This window comes from Phasianus colchicus, chromosome 9 (assembly GCF_987193195.1).
Source record: "Phasianus colchicus chromosome 9, bPhaCol1.hap1.1, whole genome shotgun sequence".
In the NCBI taxonomy this organism is placed as follows: Eukaryota; Metazoa; Chordata; class Aves; order Galliformes; family Phasianidae; genus Phasianus; species Phasianus colchicus.
The window spans coordinates 3,673,497-3,695,391 of NC_143444.1; the positions used below are offsets into that span (position 1 = coordinate 3,673,497).

General features: G+C 38.9%; 1 protein-coding gene across 10 annotated transcripts in view; it reads right to left on the minus strand.

Moving 5' to 3' along the window:
- The window catches only part of LOC149916752 (uncharacterized), a 122,534-nt gene that overhangs the window by 84,654 nt on the left and 15,985 nt on the right, over positions 1–21,895 (minus strand). For 4 of the 10 annotated variants that reach the window (XR_016469057.1, XR_016469060.1, XM_090145903.1 and 1 more), the window contains exon 2: positions 11,972–12,042. The exons of 2 other annotated variants lie outside the window; for them this stretch is intronic. The gene's annotated coding sequence lies outside the window, so the exon portion shown is untranslated. Of the gene's footprint in view, positions 1–3,131; positions 3,876–9,416; positions 10,976–11,971; positions 12,043–18,353; positions 19,130–19,512; positions 19,999–21,895 lie in introns of those variants that run through there. 4 more of the 10 variants (XR_016469056.1, XM_090145904.1, XR_016469059.1 and 1 more) reach the window with 4 other exon arrangements.

Consider the following 21,895-nt stretch of genomic DNA (forward strand, 5'->3'; position numbering starts at 1 on the left):
AGAGAATCCTATCAAGGATCCCAAGTTTTCTTTGACATAACATATAGCTTAAATATGGCCTAATTTCCTGCATTTTCTGTGCGTACATATAGTTGTACACATGAACGTGTCTATTATGAGCATTAAGCATTATTATACTTCAGATAAAATGTTATACGTTTCCTGAGTGAAACAATCAAACCTAAAACATACAGATTTGTGGGTCTGCTACCACTTCTACTAAATGAGCTATCTTTGTTGCTGCTTTCTAGATTATACTATTCAGGGACAAGGTATCACAACAGTGGAATTAACACTGCAAACACAGACTTAATACACATATCAAGAAAATTCAAGCAAATAAAACAGAGATACATCAAGCGTTAATGAAATATTTTAGAGCTTTTCTAATTTTGGGGGAAAAAAAAAAGCTTATCTCTAAGAAATGAAAATTTCTTTCAATTGGTCTGTTTTCTTTTGTTCTTTTCAATAGCACCTATTTCAGAGACATCACACTTCTGCAATATTGCCAGTATCTGAGATCTTATACCAAAGAGTCAGTATGAAAAAAAATAAAACAGCAGCTTAACCCATTAAAAACATCACGCAAAACCATTATTTTTCAACCTATATACTGACTCTGAAATAGTTTTGCAGATAAGTAATAGCAAAATAACTGGGATCTCCAACTCTTCACCTCCATGTTTAATTTATCTTCTATAAAATCCATCTCAAATCATTTATGATGCTTTGCAGGATATTTACAATTACCTAAATTCCTCCCATCATAATCAGAATCAAGAATATTTCATTGCACTTGTAACTGAGCAGGGAATAAAAACAGGAGCGTGTAATTAGGATTACTATTTTTCATGAAAAAAAACTGACATCCTTGTAGTGTCAGATTCTCATTTAGCTATGCTACCCTCCAACTGTTTGCTCTTCCAGTAATTTTATTAATTATCTTCCCACTCTGCTTCCTGAAGAGCGTTTATTCTTCTGAGATTTCTATTGTGACCCCAGAGTGGCAAAGTCTTGGTGTGTTAATGGCACGAGTCAAAGAATGGCAGTGATTTCTGACAGCACTCACTGTTTTATGCTGGTTAATAAACAGCTCCTTACTTTCATGTCTGAAACTCTCCCCCTCTTCTTTGCCATAATTACCTAATACTTTTCAGTGTACCATTAGTGTACAAAACAATGTACCTTTCCCTGGAATGTATATTCTATATCAAATTGCATAGTAAAAAATCCTTCTGTATTGCATGCTAACACTTTTTCCAGCTCTCCCAATTCTCATTTTGACATATCCCATGCTGTTTACACTATACAGTATGTGGAACTTGTAAACTGTCTTCATAATACACTTGTGAAAGAACATATCGATTATGTTGGAAACAAACGCTGGTCATTTTGACTCTTACAGCACAAACACCTCATTCACTGCTTCATTTTTCAGTTATACTGAGGAACTCAACACAAATCACGTTTTAAGTTGAAGAGTGAGAGAAAGTCTGCTGTGAAAGAATATAAAAATTCTCTCAAATTCTACTATATAACTATAGTATATATAACTATATATAGTCAGGCTGCTGAAGTATCTGTCTCTAATTCTTCTTGCTATAGCTTTCTCAGTATTACGGAAGCAGTAGAAGGTCTGAAGTTGAAGAGCAAATGTGTTAAAGCTAAAATCTTGTCTACAGATGAAAATGAAAGTCAGCTTATATTACCGCTATAATTGAAATCTAGCAGGAATTAGTGCAAAGAAGGAGGGAGGGAAGGAGGAAGGAAGGAAAGGAAAAAAGGAAAGACAAAAAAGAGAAAGAGAAGAGAAAGAAGAAAATATAAAAATAATAAAAACATACAGGAAAAGGAAAATGAAAAAGAGAAAAAGGAAAAAAATTAAAAAAGGGAAAGACAGAAAGGAAGAAAAAGGAAAAGCCTGACAATGTTCAGTCTGGAATCCTAACAAAATCAGTAAAAAAGCCGTAACTTCTTGCTACCAGTGGCAATGCTATTGACTGGTCTAGAGGGTACAAATATGGCTGGGAAAAAAAGACAGAAGGGATGTGTTAAGGAATATTGGCTGATCTGTACTCGAAAAGAGCTGACAGCTTACTAATTAGAATTGCTTTTAAAAAACGCAGTCTCACTCAATAGGTGACCTGTACCTATTAAACATTTCTCTGTTGATTTGACAGTCAGCCATAATCATTAAGCCATAATTATACAGAGCTATTTTCAACACTTTATTTTCCACAATTGTATAAGTCTTTATAAGGGATGAGAAAAATAATGACCTAAGCAAGCTGAACAAATAGCTCTGTATATGAACAAGCTCAAATACTTCTGACTGAGTAATCCCTGTCATGTTTGCAATCTAAAACTCAAGAAAGAAGGAGGAGGATTGATTTTTGATAAGGGATTTGGAACAAATCATATGCATGTGTATGTTCACTGTGAATACTGTTTCAGGTTTAGCAAGTACATTTCACTGAACAAATACCAGTACTGGAAAAGAAACCCAAAAATATCATGGAAAGAGTGCACTTTTATTATTACAAGCAACATGAATATCCACCTGTAATGATGCATGTATGCAAAAAATGACCTTTAAGCAAATAAGATATGAGTAGCCTGACAGTCTATTTGCAAATTATGCTAACAATATATTGTTCAGTGCTGGAGAGTTTCACACAAATCATGCTACTGATTCTGTTTCTGTTTGCAGTGCTATATATATCAGCTTTACGCCCTAGCATTATTTAGGTTTATTTTGTTTTGTCTGGCTTTCCTCAGATGCTGTATATTATAGCATGGAGACATTTGCACTACTGTTGCTAAGAAGCTCCTTAGCGGACCAGAAGTTCCCCTCTCAAGGTCCCGCAGTTGTGCTGTGTTGTCATTGCCTTTTATGGGTTATTTTACCCATGCCAGTCTCAAGTTCATCACCTCTGGGACCCAGATGAGAGACTTTATTCCCCCCAAATGTTCATTTTCTGAAGCAGCAGTCTTAATAATACCATTAAACTACGTGGTGCATCACCACTGCTGTCTGCAAACTATTTCACATTTGAAGTAGTCACAATGAAAGATTTCAGAGAATGGGGTCAACTCTTGGAAAATCAAACAAGAATGCCACATGCACTGTTCCCCAGAAACTACCCTGCATTTCTAATTCAGAGTGCTTTCATTTGACTTGCAGTAAAAGTCTGCAATTAAAATACTTGCCTCATTTCAGTACACTTGTTTAGTTTCACAGGCTAAAAACAAATATGATTCCTGCTTCTTTCAAGGGCACTTTATTATTTTGACAGTTCTCAATCAACATCTCACATCAACAGGAGCAAAGCCCTGAGACAGGCATGTCCACCCCCCACTTCACAGTCACGCTTTAGTCATGCCATCGCTTTTGGCAGTATGCACATTTGTGAACAATTATCATCAAGGATGAAGTAGAGGAAGGGTAAAATTTCATAAAAATCTCTGATGAGATCCGTTGAGAACCCACTATGAATTGCACCCACTGCCACCAAACCAGCCTGATGTGTTAGTGTCACAGAAACAGGGCCACATAATCCACCAGCTTGATGGTTTTGCTCTTCTCATTTTTATGTTTTGATAATAAACATAAAAAATTAAAATAAGTTTTATTACTTACATATATTAAGTATATATTATATGGTGGCTAATCCAAAAGTAATGTCTCCAACTTTATGATGCTGGCACACAATATCAGAGGTGGATATTGGAGGTATGGCACTTTCTCACCAATACCCTGTTCCATGTAGTTGCAGTGTGACACATGGCAGCAGAGGGGCAGTCTGACAGAAAAGCATCTGACATGGAATTGCGTTTGAATAGATGCTTCTTCTCTGTGCATTCCTATTGTTCATCTGTCATAAAACAGAAATAACACTGACTGCAGTAATGTGAGACATCATTCCCAAGAGTCCATTTTAGCACTTAGAAAACCAAGATGGAGTTGTCAAGACTTTTTTAAAATAATTCTTATAATACCAATTGTAAATATGGCTGTCATATAACAATTGAACATAAATACTTTTTTCTGACACATCTTAATCTACAAATTGCAAAAGGTGGGTCCAGTCTGTTAGGTGTTTTCATTTAGCAGAAAACATGGATCAAAGTTATTTTTTTCTTAGGGGCTACAACAGCAAAGCAAGAAATGTCTGCAGGGAGAGAACTGCTTCATCTCCCAATCTGTCATCAAAGACACAAATCTGGTGCTGACATTATTGATTTTTGAGCCCAAAACTTTTTTTAAAAAAAATTATTTTTAGAAATGTCCAAATTTCAAACAAAAGAACTTTTTATGAAATACGCTGTAAATGAGAAAAAAATGTAAATGGAGAGTGGGTGATCATCCAAAACTGTATGTCACATACCTTCTTACTTGAATATATCATAGGGGAAAGAATAACACATTACAGTTACGTTAGTAGGCTAATATTGCTAGCTGTTTGTCAAAAGCTATCCTCATAAAGTAGCATTTTAAACCATAATAAGAGCAAGACAGCTTAAAGGTGCAGCAGAGAGCCACTGCTTACATTCCCAGAGATCTATTACTGAGGAAATAAGTAAACATGAAATATTCTGAATTTGAATTTCTATCAGTAATTATAGCAGATAAATGCTGGATAGACATTAAATGATTTCCAACTAGGAAAAGCAATTATGTTTATGAAGTTAACATCAGATTGAGCTGCTCACAGGTATGGAAAATGTCTTAGAATCATAGAATAAAGGATTAATTAAGATTAGAAAAGGCCACTAAGATCATCTAGTCCAACCATCAATGCCAACTGAAGGGACACGCAGAATGTTCAAACAGTAAGTCCAATCACTAGATGGCAGAATCTTCTAAATAGTTAAGTGTGATTTGTTATTTAACCACCTTTGGGAGAAAACCTGTGCATTTTTTTTAGCAAGAGCAGTGCAGTTAGTTGTTTTGATCTTCATTTGTGCAGTAGACCATTAAAACTTTGCTGCTCAATCCAGGCACAACTTTTATTATTTATTAGTTTTTCCCAGATATCCCTTCCATAGGAAAAAAAACAAACTACTTTATGTTACATAAACTATTTTAAGTGCAAAGTTACAGTAGTAATTCCGGCTTGTATTTTCAAATGTGTCACTAGAGATTCACTTCACAAATATTACATCCTTATAAAATATTTCCACAATGCACAGAGTTTGTTTGGTAACGTTTGACTTAGCAGCTCACAGTACTCATAGAACTCTGAAATGAGGAACAAGGGAATCGAACCAAATTTGGGAACCCATAAGACAAATACAAATTTTATTATGGTATCACGTTTTTGTAGCGCTATGAAAGTGAAAGCAGATCAATTTGCACAGATGTGTAGAAACTGGGCCTTTGTGCCTTAAGCGATGTGCCACAGACACAAGTAAGAGAAACCTCCAGGGCCCTGAAAGAACTGCCTGATGTTGCTAAGTCACTCTGGAAGAAGGGAAACATCATTTTCATTTTTAAGAAAGGGTGACACAAAGACTGAGGAACTACTGGCCGGTGAGCCTCACACCTGTGCCTGGGAAGATGATGGAGCAGATCCTCCTAGAAGCTGTGTTATGGCACACAAAGAATGAGCAGGTGATCCAAGAGTCAGCATGGCTTCACCAAGGGCAGATCGTTCCTGAGAAAACTAGCAGTCCACTACAATGGAGTGGAAAAAGAAAGGTGACATCATCTGTCTAGAATTCGCCTAGGCCTCTGACAGGATCCCACACCACATCCTTATCTCTAAATCAGGCAGATAAGAGTTCAAAGGGCAGACTATTTGACAGAGAGTTGTGGGATGGTCACAATCAGAGTGTTGTGGTCACAGAATCACAGAATTGCCAGGGTTGGAAGGGACCTCAAGGATCATGAATCTCCAACCCTCCTGCCACATGCAGTGACAATGTCTGGGTGGCTGGCCACAACTAGTGTCCCCGAGAGTCCATCTTAGGACCAGTGCTCTACAGCACCTTTATCATTAACACAGACAGTGGAACTGAGGGCACCCTCAGCAAGTTTGTACATAATATCAAGCTGAGTGAGGGGGCTCCTTCAGCCAGCAGAAGAAAAAGCCCCAGGGAAATGTTGCAGCTTTCCAGTACTTAAAGGGAGCTTATAAATAGGAGAGGGACTCAGTTTTTACATGGGTAAGTAATGACAGGACAATGGGGAATGGTTTTTAAAGTGAAAGAGGAGAGATTCAGATTAGATTTTAGGGGAAAATTTTTCACTGAGAGGGTGGTAAGGTGCTGGATCAGGCTGCCCAGAGAAAGTGTGAATGCCCTCTGACCAAGGCCAGACTGGATGGAACTCTAGGCATCTGATCTGGTTTCTGAATGCCAGCTGAAGACACTCAGCTGAGCGGGTGTTTAGCCTTCTACTAGAATGAAAAGATAATGCTTTGGCTATGTGGGTCATGAAAATCTAAATGAATTGTGTAGAGAACTGTATCATATCATTTCATGTAGGTGACTTGAAGTACAAGGCAGAATTAATGCAATTAATGTATACACTCAAAAGACCATTCCACAAAGTTCAAACAGAAGCAAATCCAGAGGACATGGATTTGACTTTAGGGGAGGGTGCAGACATTGAAGAATACCAATTCCCACAAGAATTCTCTCCCAAAGAAGAGAAGATGGAGGTAAAGCTGCTATTGAAAAAACATAAATGATTGTTGCAGAATTCTCAGCAGAGATCTCTGACATAGTCAAGTATTGCCTAATGCAGTGGAAAATCTATGGACTTCATTAATTCATGTTTCAATAAACGATGCAGTGGTGTTTACAATACAATGAGTATTTTTAGATTGTAGCTGCAGTACTTATAGACACGCTGCAAAATGTGGCACTTAGAAGCCTTCTGCATCTCATTTCAGTTACAACCTTTCTAAACAGTTGACTAACCATTCAAGAAGAGCTAACATGGCTGAAATAATGGCATCTACAAACATTTGTGTTTAAAACTAATTACTTAAAACTGTTTTGTTACATGCTGGAATTTTCCTGTTTGGCTGCACACAGCCTATAGATGCAACTTGGGGTACTAAAGACAAAGTTGCCTGTTACATTTCTGTTTTTTTAATAGCTCAGTACAACTAAAAGAGATCAGTTTCTTCCCTTCTATTATTCTTCCCAAAATATCAGCTATATGTTTATATATATATTTTTTTCCTCTTACCTAGCAAAATTAAATAATTATTTCAGCAAACTGAGTCAGACTGGAGTCAAAAAGAGAAGTCACAGCCACAAGACTAAAGGAAAGGTGGAAGGACTATCTATTCCAAAAATGGGAATGGGAACTCACTACTTCAGCTCATTTTCACTGAAAAGTCTTTATTATGTAAGTTACTTAAAGGGACTCCAGACTCTCATTACATGCAAGTTAGAGATTCAGGAGCTGCAAATTCATTAAGTTTGATGCTACCTCTGCAGACTTTCTTGGAGACTCAAGTAACTATAAAACTAGTACTCTCATATTTGCATATGTTTTGTAATGTTCATTTGCAAGTTCAGATCAAACAGTCCATCTTCTGCTTTTATAACATATCCAAGAAATATTAGATGCAGTAACAGTTTATTGACAGATAAGGAAGTGATATTGACAGATTTCATCTTCCAGTCACTCACAAGGTCTCCCAGATTCATGAGCTTAATGTAGGAGTTTGAGAAGAGCTACCAACAATGAATGAGGATTGCTTGAAACAGGCGTGACCTGAGATAACTTGGCCCATGCAAGGCCATGGAATCAAGTGGGCTGCATTTAGGGTTATAGTGAGAGCTGGGAGTTGTCCTTTCAAGACAACCCATTACCATCTTCAAGATGTTGTGGAGATTTTGAGTTCCATTTTACCAAGGTACTGTACAGTCTCGTATAATATCTTAATCAAATTGGGACATTATCCACCTGGATGGGTGGACAGGTACGTGCACCATGTGACTGTGTGTAGATAAATGTATTTATACATACACAGCCATGTCAACACAAATATATGAATATAAGTTAAGAAATTGCAGAACACCATGATACGTTCAGAAAACCAAGAGCTCAGCCAGATTTAAACTTCTAAAAATCATTTACTAACAACATATTTTGTTTAATGACTAGTTCTTATACTTTTCAATTAACAGTAGTTAAAATTATTAAATACCACTATGTATAGAAAACTACTCCCCTTAAACACAATCTAAATCTAAATTAGGTGTGAGTACATAGTACCGCACAGATAATGTCACGTGGATTACATTGATGGTTTGCAATTCTTGGTGGTCTGAGGTGTATGAGATCAGGATGAGAGCATGGGAGCTCTTTGACAGGAATCGGAATTGCAGCACACTTCTCTATTTCTTTTCTTTCCTTGATCCCTGCTGCTTTTATCTTACCTAGCTTTATGCCTCCCAAGAGGGGGTACTCAATTGCTCCTGATACTACTTATTTTGTAGTGCTTTAGACATTTCAACTTTTTGTTGAAATACACAGGATGTCCTGTGTATTTGTAGTCTCTGTGCTTATCTTGTTTTCTATTTTACAACTGTTTTCTCACTGCCTCTTTTGTGTACCTAAAATACACGTGCATCTTTGATGTTCACATCTTTCACCTAAGCATATGAAGTATGCATACACTATGCCTTGCTAAGCCATAACATTTACAAGCTACATGTATGTCATGTTTTATACTGTTTTAGTATGTTAATATTTGGCTTTAAGACAAAATAGTATTAATTATATCCCAATTTATGCATTTCTATTTTACATCTGGTCTCTTCTTTGCTACAAGTAGCACAGTGTTCAAAATTCTTGGCATAGAAGCCCAGAGTAGAGCAATTTCATCTTATTCTGAAAAGCGAATATTCACAAAATATTCTTAGATTAATATCACCTGATGCTAGTTCATACCCCTCTGGCTTGGCTGATGCTCATCAGCTACAGTAGAGGGAAAACATGTAAACTGAAATTAAGCAGACATACTCTGAACCACAGCAGTGGATAGATTTACTTACAATATCTATTTTAAGGGGAAATTCTAATTGCATGAACAGAGATAACTGGATGATATGGCACAGTATCATAGATGTTATACAATTCCAGATAGTATAATGCTCCAGTTCTGCTACCTCTGTTGAATGAAACACTGTCATGTGCCATTATTTTACAGTCAGTTTTCAAATCTGGTCTTTTATTCCTAAGCTATCAAACCCTAAATTTCATGATAACACGGAAAACTCATTTCTCTAAAAATAAAAATGTCCAATGGCTATAATTCTTAATCCCAAACACACACACACACACACACACACACACACACACACACATACACACAAAACACAAAACACAAAACAAAAAAACCACCAAGATCTCCAAATCCCTTTAAATCTTATTTTGGAACTCCTGAAACTTGAAAGTGTGCTGGGTGCCCATCTGTTGTGCAGCACTCTGTCACTCCATTTTTGAATCACAACAAATGTAAGTGCGAGAGGGGAAGGATGCATCAGCCTAGAGGCTTTCCCTCTGTTAACCATGCTTTACTTTGGATATTTTTTCAGTTAATACTTATGAAAAATACATGCCTTATGGATTTACTGAATGTGATAAGCAATGAGTGAAGTACATCCTGCAATACCTCAGTTCTCCAGGGTGACCTTAATGAATATCTGATGCGAATAGAAAGCGTTGTCTTCAGACATTTCTTATTCCAATAGGAATTAGGTACTAAGGATAAATAAAACTTTATGTTTTTTAGAACAGCAGAGGTAATGCTACATGCATCAATAAAGCCACATGGATTCATACAGATTATATGGTAAAGTTTAGCAAAAAGCACCAAGCCAATAAGCAAAACTTTGACTGTTAGCTCTAATTGGCTAGACTGTGATTTCTTTGAGAGAAGTAACAGATGAATTTGCTGATTTAAAAGTTTCCATAGTCATGACTTCTGTAGCACATTTGCAGACCAGAGTGCAATAGAAAATTGCTCCATATGAAAGCTGGGCCACCAGTCCTGGACTTGTAATAAGTAACTGTCAGAGTGAGCATCCTCTTATCCGGAATCCACCTTGTTAGTCTGACATCAATATGAATCAATATGAAGTGCACATAAACTACAGACTAGATGAAACACTTTGATATCACTGTCAGTATGCTACGTACATCTTCTGCTGTCAATAAATTTAACATTCCTCATAATATACCAGTGGGCAGATATTTCAGAAGTGTCTTTGTATAAATGGAGTGAAATTTTGACATTTTATGCTCTTGGAAATCTTAACTAAAAATCATAAGTCATAAGAAGGAAATCTTTATAAAAAGAACAGATCTTCCTCTAAACAATACTACTTGAACCATATCTAAAGATCTCCTACCATAAAGAGTTTCTGCATTAATTTCAAACTGAACAAAAAAAAAGTGGTTAAATATTTAATATTCTAGAGCTTTAAGGTATTTTTCATTTATCCCATTAAAGAAAGAGACAGAGTTAACTGGATATGACAAAGCAGACAGCATAAATACAAGAAATAAAAGACTGCTGTGGCCCAAAGCTACAACAAAAAGAAATACAAGTTTCCATCCTCCAACAAACAGAAGTGAAATATGATATCACTATGTCAATTACTCAATTATGGCTGCAGACTAAGCACAGCACTTCTTTATTTAGTTTAGAAAAAGCATGTAAGGAAATTTGGACATCAAGTCTGAAGGTGATGCAAATACAATCAGAAGTAATGTATTAGTCAATAACAAAAAAACCTGAAAGTAGGAAGGAGAAAATGAAGTAAGAAGGTAGAATGAAGATATTTGAAACAACAGCAACTGATATAGCCTTTCTTTCCAGCTGAGACCTGAGAATTTCACTAAAGCTAACATGAAAAGTAGAATGTGAAGCCACATTCTACATTGGACAGGACACTACGTATAGGTATTGCAGATCCCCACTCTCTTAAGTGAATCCACACACTGCTAAAAAAAAAAAAATGAGATTTAAAGGTTAGTGAGATCTTCAAAAAGAACTTATTTTCTCCCCATAACAAAATGAAGAAAAGCAACAAGAAAAGTGGTCTCTTAAAATATCATAATTAAATAACTGAGGAATCCCTAGTAGTGAAAGAAACATTAGAAACACGAGTTTTGCAGCACTGTTAGAGCACTGTGGTAACTTGCCCTATTTGTCAAAAAATGCTTCCATAAAAGCTCAGAAGATGTTTAGCACGCTGATAAAGCAGCTATAAACAAGTGACAAATTACAGCTGCCCAAGCCTCTGGAAGATACACATGCAGTTTGTTGCACTTTGACAATTGCTTCTGTGGCCAGCCAGTTTGTTATAACGAGTTTAGAAAAGTGTTTTTACAGGGGAAAGGAAAGACATTAACAACACCAGTGTTGCAAAGCTGCAGGAACAGCACTCCTACCTACAGAGGTGACCATACAATCAGGAAGAAATGTACTGATTGTGAGACTCTGAAGGCATCACCCCCACTAAACCACGTCCCTTAGCACAACATCTAAACGTGGCTTGAACACAAAGCAGGGAAGCCACCGCTATGCTGAGAAACAGCCTCCTCCTCTCTTGTTTCTTTAGGGCTATAAGGCAGTACTTTTCAACCTGTCACCACAGTCAGCCATGGTTTCCACAGTGCCCTGACAGCTCTAGCCCCAGGCTTAGGTTCAAGCTTCTGATACATACATATCCTTAACTTAATCAAAGGCAACCTAGAAACCCAAAGAACCCAGAGAAAACACATACTGAGAGTGTTAAGAGAAAGAAAGTTAGACAGATAGGAGTGGAGTTGCCATTAATGTTCTGGGAGAACTGGCAGCATGGGCTCTGTCATCTGCAGGTTATTAATCACCTTTTAAAAGACATACTCCAGATAAATGCTTGGAGGAAGATAACAAGTCTATTTAGAAAGCTCATTGACATAACACTATCATAAACTACTAAGGCTGTTACTCACTCTCTTCAGGTGTAAAAACAGGTTATGATTTCCACCACGGCAGCCAAAAGACATTCAGATGAGAATCCACACTGTCAAAATAGATGAATATGTAGCATAAGGGAGACCATAATCCCCACATAGAGCTGAAAATGTAAACAGACTCCAACATAAGCAAGAAGGGATAAGATGGAGTGCAATTATTATCACCATTTTTCAAGTAAGTGATACGTTAGCATTCACAGCTCATGTTCTCAAGAGGGAATTACACAGGTTTCAGTGATCCCAACATGATCAATTCCTGCCCAAAACATGCGGCTGGTTAAGAACTGGTTAGTTAAGAACTGGTTAAGTGTCACAAAACTTTTCTCAAAGAAAAAACTCACTTGCACCTATTTTTAAACAGAATTTAATGGCTTGGGCTGGGTTAAGCCAGAGCACCCCACTGAAATAACTGAAGACACAGTTTCTCAAGATGTTTGACAGCAGCACTGATGAATGAACAGCCAGCACAAAGCCCAGGGGCTGCCACAGGGATACTGTCCAGGGCTTGGGCTAGGCAGAACCTCTTGGGAAGGATGACAACAGATCACTCTTGAACCACAAGCATTCCCAAGCCAGTACCCCCATTCCCTGTGGCATGCTCCTTGCCCTCTCTTCGACTCACTCCAGCCCACACAGGTCAGGATTTGTTCAGCAATTTTGTTAAGTTTCAAGACTGCACATTTTTACGTATTTTTCTTTCTATTCACATTCATGCTACAGTCATGAAGTTTATTGTCAATTCGTATGCCATTTAAATGCATGCACTTTCACAAATGTGCTTAACTAGGAAATACAGATAAAAATTTTCACCTATGTATAAAGGTAAATATAGTTTATGTCGGTAAATACCTGTAAATTTTAAATATGTGTAGGTGTAAATATGTAGGTTACACCAGCCATGTAGGTAATGTTTCATTATGTAGGTAATGCCTCCTATTTATTTCCACGAAAACTACCATAAATAGCAAAAAGAGCACAATAACACTACTTAATAAAGCAAATTCTCAGCTACAAAAAAGTATTTTCCAACATGTCACCACAATTAGCTTAGCATTTTCACAAACAACAAGCAAGAGCCTGCATGCTGCACTCAGAAAAACCTGCACCAGCAGAGAGCTGCACTGCAGTTCTACCACCACTGCAGGAACACACCACCCACCCCTCACTGTGCTCACACCCATAGAATTATAGCCTCCTTAGAATTGGAAGCGCCTACTGAAGGCCATCTAGTCTAACTCCCCTGCAATGAACAGGGACACCACAGCTAGATTAGGCTGCCCAGAGCCTGATCCAGCCTCACCTTGAAAGCCTCCAGGGATGGAGCATCCACATCACCAGGTAACCTGTTGCAGTGCCTCACCACCCTCACTGAAGAAGTTTCTTTTCCTTATATCTAACCTAAATCCACCCTCTTTGAGCTTGAAACCATTTCCCCTTGTTCTAGCTCCTAAGACCCTGATAAAGAGCCTGTCCCCTTCTTTCCTGTAGCTCCCTTTTAAATACTGACAGGCTGCCCTCAGGTCACCTCAGAGCCTTCTCTTCTCCAGGCTGCACAGCCCCAGCTCTCTCAGCCTATCCTCACAGGAAAAGCATTCCACCCCTTGGATCACTTTTGTGGCCCTCCTCTGGATGCACCCCAACAGGTCTACATATCCCCTGTACTGATGACTCCACATCTGGATGCAATGCTCCAGGTGAGGTCTCACTGCACAGAGAGACAGGAGCACCTCTCTTGACCTGCTGGTCACCTGCTGTTTTTGATGCGGCACAGGATACTGTTGGCTTTCCAGCGGTGAGCACACAGTGCCAGCTCATGCCCAGCTTCCCATCCACCACTACCCCCAGCTCCTTTTCATCAGAACTGCACTCAATTCCTTCATCACCCAGTTTGTATCAGTATTGGGGTTGCACCAACTTAGGTGCAAGACCTTGCACTTGGACTTACTGAACCTCATGAGGTTCACCTGGGCCCACTGTTACACCTGTATAGGTCCCCCTAGTATCCCATCCCCCTGGTGTGTTGATTGCATCCCATGGCTTAGTGTCATCAGCAAACTTGCTGGTGTGCACTCAGCCACACTGTGAATCTCACTAATGATGATATTAAAGAGTATTAGCCCCAGCACCGACTCCTGGACTCATCACCAATCTCCATCCAGACACTGAGCCACTGACCACCCCTCTCTGGACTCAATGTGTTCAGCAAGTGTTGATGAACATCAGTGGATGCCATTTCTTCCACATGGAGTACAGAAAGGCACGTTCAATGACACATCTTTGCTTCATGTGCACTTCCATGTCAGACACCATTTTATTAGACTGCCCCTTCCATGCAATTTGTCACACAGCAACAAACATGACAGAATTCTGGGGAGAAAGGTTCAACTTCTACTGTCATACAACCAGAATACACTTCTGACATCATGAGCCATCATAATAAAATAGGAGGCATTACTTTTGGAGCAGTCTTTGTGTATTTCTGTCTATAAAAAGTGATCACAAATACACAGATATCTCCGACTACATGTATACTCTCTAGTTATTCATAACTAGATCTTGCTGTATGAGGGCTATTGAGACACTTCTGGGCTAAAGACAGCAAGGTCTTCAGCAGAGAATCAGCCCCAGGTAGTCCTTCAATCATATGGACTATGGCCATCATAAACAACAGGGCTGGCACAGGAAACTGGCTTCCTATAGGAGCGTGGGGAGACCCTGTGAATCATCACCACTCCCTGTTTCATGTTCATATTATTAACAATATGGTTATTTTCCTTTTCAGTCTTGCATTTGTGCCTAGAGTCAGCAATTAAAATAGGGAAAAATTACTCAAATGAGATCTGTAACAGGCATCCTTATTCTAGTTAGACTCTAAATGGCCAGATAATTCTTTATAAATGGTAGGAATGAAGATGCTGAGTACTGTATTCATGAAACCCACTCACTTAACATAACTAAGAAGCCAAGGGTTTCCTTACCATAGCATCCCCAACCCTCAAAACAACCCACCAAATTAAAGTTAAAAAAAAAAAAACAAAACAGTATGCCTACACACAATGGCTTCTCTGAAAGTAATGCCTCCTATTTTCTGATGATGGCCCATAACACCAGAGGCAGATGGTGGTGGGACGACAGTGGTTGAACCTTCATGCCTATATGCCATTACATTTCGTTCCTGTGTGACAAATGGCAGCAGAGGAGCTCTCTGATAGTTTCTGACATGGAAGTGCATATGAAACAAAGGTCCGTTACTGACAGATTATATTTGAAATTATTATTTTGCTAGAATTAACCATATATTCTGATCATAGGATAAGTTCTTTACCCCATATTTTGTTGGACGTATAGATATTAAGTTCCTGTCTGCCACAGGTTTCCACAAATTAAATCATAAGAGTCCCACTGTGCTAATTCTCTCATTTCACTGAGAAACTTGAGCTGTGTAATTGCCTATACAATATGTATATGCAATGCTACCTTGAAGCATGTTACTAAATCAAAGCTGATGTATAATTAAAACATGTACTAACAACTTCTACATAACTCACTCTTAAATTCTTTCCCAGAAATAAAAGCCAAGGCATGCACTGTTTTTTCCTGAAAGTAAGAAAACCACTATATTCACGTTATTCTATAGTGATACATTGCAAAGCAAATTGCTTGCTCCACTTTCACTTAACTTTGCAGTATTCTTTAGAAAAAAAAAAGCCAAAACCACCACAGAATGAAGTTCTGTATTTATATTACTGTTACTGGAAATAAATACCTTGAGGCATTCTTACAAGTCTTATCTAGTGGTATAGGACTTCTTGAAGTTTACATGCATATGCCAGATTTTATCCAGTTTGGAATTAATTTCAAGTAGATAAAGTGCTAAGAAAAAGTTATATTCTTTTTTCCTCCTGCTTTAGACAGTCACTGCCTAAATGAAGTACCAGGACAAGGATCTGTACCTTGCATTTACACATACAGAAGCCTTCTACCATTTACTACCTGGATTTTTTTGGTATTACATTACTTAAACTTATACATCACATTAAAAGGCATACCTCTAAGACATTTTCCTTGAAAATAGAAAAAATATATATATTTTTTTCCTTTATGCTAATTAAACTTTAGGTAACATATTTAATTTTGAGGGTTTTCTCTCTCAGTTTAAAACTGCAGTTTAGTACCACAGGTTATCAATAGCATTCTGCCTATTCGCTAATAAAACTGCATACTGGATTTTGGTTTTCTGATGTTATCACTATTAGCACAGCTGGATGAGGTAACCAGGAAACAACAATAATTCGAGCCTCTGGTTCTCTTTTTCCATTATGTTGCTAGGAAAACAAATAAGTGCTGAAAAACAGTTCTGATTTTGTATTCAACTCATTCTTATATGAAGAAAAAATTGTAGTAATTCCTTTGAAATCCTGAGAAGGGGGTTCTGATCATGAATAATACATTATTTCTAAGAAAACTTGATTTCTTGAAACACAGGTCTTTGAACCATCTTCTGGCCATCATGCACTTAGAAGTGTCAGTTGTTCAGGCTGAAAAAGCAATTTTCAGCAAGAAATGTGAATGCGTACAAGCTTCCAAAAGCCAAATAAAGATCTTTCTGGTACTGCTATCCTTGTACATATTTTTAAAAATACAGAGTGTCTACTTTGGTACAAAGCGAGAACTTAAAAACTATCAGGTAACAAATAATGCCTTAAATGTTCTAAGATGTCATGATTTTTTTTGTTGTTAAATCAGGATCTTTCTACGTTTACACATCCATTTTAAATAAAACAATTGCTTGCTCTACCAGAGCCAACCAACCAGTAGCATGCTATTTGCATGTAAAGAACCAATAATCATAAAAAAAAACAATAATTCTATGATTATTTCTCTTGTTGATATTTGTTTAGAATGTCAGACATCTTAAATCATTCTGCTTGCATTACAGAAGCTACCTGGAAATGGCACAAATAGAACTAAGTTTAGCAACAACACCACTAAATTTGTGTACAAAGACTGTAGTGGAACATGATTTTTGGTCTTTGTTGAGCCAACTGTACATAATCTAATGAGTTACTTTGCTAATTTATAGTTAATAACGTTGAAGTAAAACAACAACTGCTGGTGGATACTCTTTTTTCATCATTCAGAGACACAAGAGGACATAGGCAGAACAGTCTTCCAAGTTCAAAAGAGCAGCCCTGGAAGTCTCCTCACAACCCCTCATTTAAATAAGTTGGTTGCTTATGAACTGTATATTAAAGTCCTCCTCCATTTAACATGTGCTTCTCCATTTCCACCTGATCTGTCACAGAGTGCTCAGTAGCTCGACACACACAGTCCAGCAGTACATACTGTAATGCTGGATCCCAGGGCACTACAGAAGCTTATGCCAAGTATTTCTTTTGAACCTCGAACTGCCCGCACAACCTCAGCAGCCCTCATTTTGTCCCCTTCATACCTAGTTTGAAGACCTTTCAGTGAGCCCCACCAGCTCCTGGGCTCCTTTTACCCCTTGCAGACAGGTGAGCTCCATCTGCAGCCAGGAGCCAAGTAAATTGCCCCATGGTCAAAAAAAACCAAAATTCTTGTGCCTGCACCAACCTCTAAGCCATTTATTTATGAGAAGGGTTTTTTTGATCCTCTCAATGTCCTTCCCCACCACTGAAGGGATAGAAGACCACCTGCACTCCCACACCATCAAGTACCCTCCCCAGACCCTTGAAGTCATTTTTGATAGCTCTCAGGCTTCTCTTGGCAGCATCATCACTGCCAACCTGAACTACCACTAAGGGGTAGTAGTCAGATGGACAAATAAGCCCAGGAAGCCCTACAGAGATACCCTTGACTCAGGCCCTAGGGAGGCAGCACACCTCCCTCCGGGTGGGATCAGGTCGACATATCAGGCCCTCCGTTCCTTTTAGAAGGGAATCACCTATGACTATGACCCTCCTTTCTTTTCTGGAAGAGGCAGTCTTCAAGCGTGGAGCCGACCGCCTCTCCTTAGGAAAGCTCGGAGGCTGTTCCTTCACCTCATTCTCAACCTTCTCACCCTCCAGTTTCAGGGTTTCAAACCTATACTTAGATTGAGGAAGGTACCGAGGAACCGAGGTAGGCCGGGATGGGCGCCGCCTGCATCGCTGAGGTGGGACCTGCTGCCATTCCTCCTCTCAAGTCAGCTCTCCCGGTTTGACCACGGCAAGGGAGAGGGTCCACTGCAGGCTGGGGGTTGCAATCTCCGCTTGTTTCTCACAGAGAGTTACACCACCAGTCTGTCTCCCTCTCACATTCTCTAATGGTTCCTAATCTCTCTACCTCCTCCCTGAGCTCCACCACCAGGCTGAGCAGCTCATCCACCCGTTCGCACCTCGCGCAGGTGGCAGCCCTCCCATCCTCCCCAGGCAGCAGCAGGCTCTGGCAAACCCTGCAGCCAGAGACCTGAACCACCACAGTTCTGGGCAGTCCCTCCGTCTGGGTCACCACAGTCACCTTGCAGCAAGCACGCCATCTGGTGGAGCAGCAATTTCATCTACATTTCTCCAAGTAGTTTAAAGCTGGAAGTTGCCAGATCCCTTCTCTTCAGAGTTTCCACATTCCCTCCTCTGAATCAATAACCCTCTGACACTGATGTCCATAACAGTCCAAAGTTTGTTGTACGAACCATCAAGACCAAAAATACTGATCGCATCTGATAACATTAGTAGCCTGTGTTATGGTCATTCCTCCAAAGGAATGCAAGTTGATCTCCTCAGGCAAAGGGAAATATGTACCAAGTTCTCAGGAAAAATACAGAAGTCATCTCACTCATTTGCTGTACGTGAAATACCCTCACTCATATAAGATACGAACCAGCTTCTAGTCTTGAAAAAAAAGCTAGTCCTAACTAGCTTCTTCTAACCTCAGGATACAGATATTAGCAGACTTTTGATAAGTCTTGGATTGCAGAAGCCATGTATAGAAGTTGTAATCATAACATAAGGATGAATTTCAAGTTTCTGTCTTACCTATAGCCACATATATACGCAACACGCTTCGTCACCTCCCAAGACTCCCCAGTTAGTCTCTGCACAAGTGAGACAACAGGCTGACTTGAGGCAATCACCACCTTTGGGTTAATAAATTAACTACAGACAAAGCAGGCAATTGAATTCCTGCCACCTTCAGAACAAAGCCTTTGAAGATATATTCCAGCACCATCCCTAACAGCAATTCGAGGCAGCTCCAGAGATTCTGCTGCCAGATCCTGCACAGCATGGGTTGACAGACAAAGTTCATATTTTTAAGTGTATATAAATATATATATGTACATGTGAGCATACAGCTAAACACTTAGACTTAGCATTTCTTCCATTAAGCAATTAAACTTATCAAACACGCATTAAGCAAAAAAAATAACATATAATAAATACTCTAATAACTAACGTGGGGCAATGGAAGGCCACAATAGCTTCTTCTGCTAGGAGCACACTTACAAAAGCATTCATTAAAACGTAGTTTAGAAAGCAACGGAAAAGAAGGTAGCTCACCCCTTCCAAAGGCTGGTGACATACCGAGAACAGAATCACCAGATAGAGACACTACTCTCTCAGCTGCTAACCCTTAAATGAGAGTGAGGAGGGGTAAATCCAGGGTGTATCCAGTTATTCAGGTGTATTGCTTGCACCTGAGCTCCCTAGGCTAGCCACACCTCCTCACCTGGTGCTCAACCAAGGGCTGAGGCACTGGTCTAGCAATTTCCACGCACTTCATCTTCCAGGAAATATGATACTGAAAGTATTTTGGATGACTGTTGTCCTGGTTTCAGCTGAGACATTGATAATAGCATACTGATGGTTGGTTGTTGCTGAGTGATGGGTGCACACCTGGGCTGGAGCTGGGCCTCTCCATTTTCCTTTTCTGTCTTACTGAAGAGATTTTACCTCAACCCATGAGTTCAATTTTATATCTAATTCTATTCCTTATCCCACTCCGAGAGGAGTGAGCCAACAGCTGTGTGCTGCTGAGCTGCCTGATGGGTTAAACCACGACAACTTGGCAATTTATCACATTATTTCATCCAATATCACACATAACTGTAGCAGATTCTCATATTCAACCTCATAAGAAACTTGGGTACATTTTATAAGTCAGAGCATGACTCATTCTTTTGAAATTAAAAAAGACTTTTATGGACTGTTTTCACATTAAAAAAAAGAAAGTGTTATTTTTCCCCATCTAATATTATATCTAAAATTAATCTCCTCCAGGCAGCCCAGTACTCAGGCTTCTTCCTTAGCAGACTACTTAAAACTCAGGATAGAATGTAATAATGTTCTGTTACCTATGAGAAGGAATGAAAACAATTCACAAATACAGATTTAGTTTTAATTTTAAATGAAATTAGAAATTCTTAAAGGTATACCCAGAGACTTGAGTGTCAACAGAATCGTAAAAACCTCTTTCAGCACATTGGTTGCAAAGATATTTGGGGAACTTTTTTTTCTTTCTTTTTCTACGGGAGTTTGGGTTGATTGAGTAATAGAAACCATGACTCTGTTTTTCTACACGTCCCCCCAAAAGTAATGTCTCCAATTTATTTTCACAGAAACTACAATAGAAAAAAAAAAAAGCACAATAACAATATTTGATTGAGCAAATTCTCAGCTACAAAACATTCTTTTACAACACAGTCACCACCATTAGCTGCTCATTTTTGGTAATGATGAACAAAACCTGCATGCCATGCTCGTAAAAAATCTCCAGAGGTGACCCACTCTCACCTCTGCTGAAATACACCACCCATGTCTCACTGCACACCTCCACTAGTTGGTCTCCATCAACAATCAGTAAGCGTTGATGAATGGGCAAGAAGGTTCAACATCTACTGCCATACCACCAACATCTGCCTCCGATGTCACGGCGCAACATTATAAAATAGGAGGCATTACTTTCGGGGCTGCTGTCTTAATTTCAGCTGCCCATAATGACACTTTCCATGCATGACGATTACTTTCCTCTCTCTCCCTATCATTTTTATCATCTCCCACAAGTCATGCAGAAAATTGTGACATGAGTCAGATGCTCTAAACTCAAACTTCAGAAGATACTGTTGAAAACATAGGCAACCATTCCCAGTAGTATTTAACCAAAGAAGCATACAGTCACAGTATACAACCTTATTTTTTAGAGCTGCGTGTTGGAGTCTGAAATTAATGTGGGATTTAAGCATAACAAGTATGCAGTAGCCACTCTTTTGAAATAGTAAGGCAAAGCAAAAGGCTGTGAAGGGGGGGGTTGGAGATTCATGATCCTTGAGGTCCCTTCCAACCCTGGCAATTCTGTGATTCTGTGAAAGACTTGCAGCTGTTGACAACACGCCATATTAAGGCTTCTGCTTTCTGCATTAGTCTGTCATGAGTGGAACAAAGTCAGAGTTGCCTTCCTCCAGATAGCATGGCTGCAATTGGTTGGCTGCTTTTGTTTGACAATCAGGAAATGTTTAAATTGCATCTCTAGTCATCTCTAGTTTAGACCAATAGCAATGGAACCAGGAGAGGTCTTCTATTTGGAGAGCACGGGGCCTGTGCCAATTTCATGCAGAACACAAACTTTTCTAGAATTCTCACCTGGTGTTCTGGACAGAACTGCTGGATCCCAACAATACAGCATTGTGCCTGTTGAAATATCAACTCCCTGAGAAAGCAAAAGAACATCCACCATCCTTAACCTGTTGAATCCTAAGCGTGTTTGCTTGTGGTTCATTTCTGTTTCTTTTAAGTGGCCAAGACATGAGTTTTTGTGGGTTTCTTTGTTTTGTTTTTTGTTTGTTTGTTTCTTTTTGTTTGGTTGGTTTTTTGTTTTGGTTTTTTGGTTTTTTTTTTGCTTTTTGTTTGTTTTGTTTTTGCCTTACCAGAACATTAAAAATGGTGA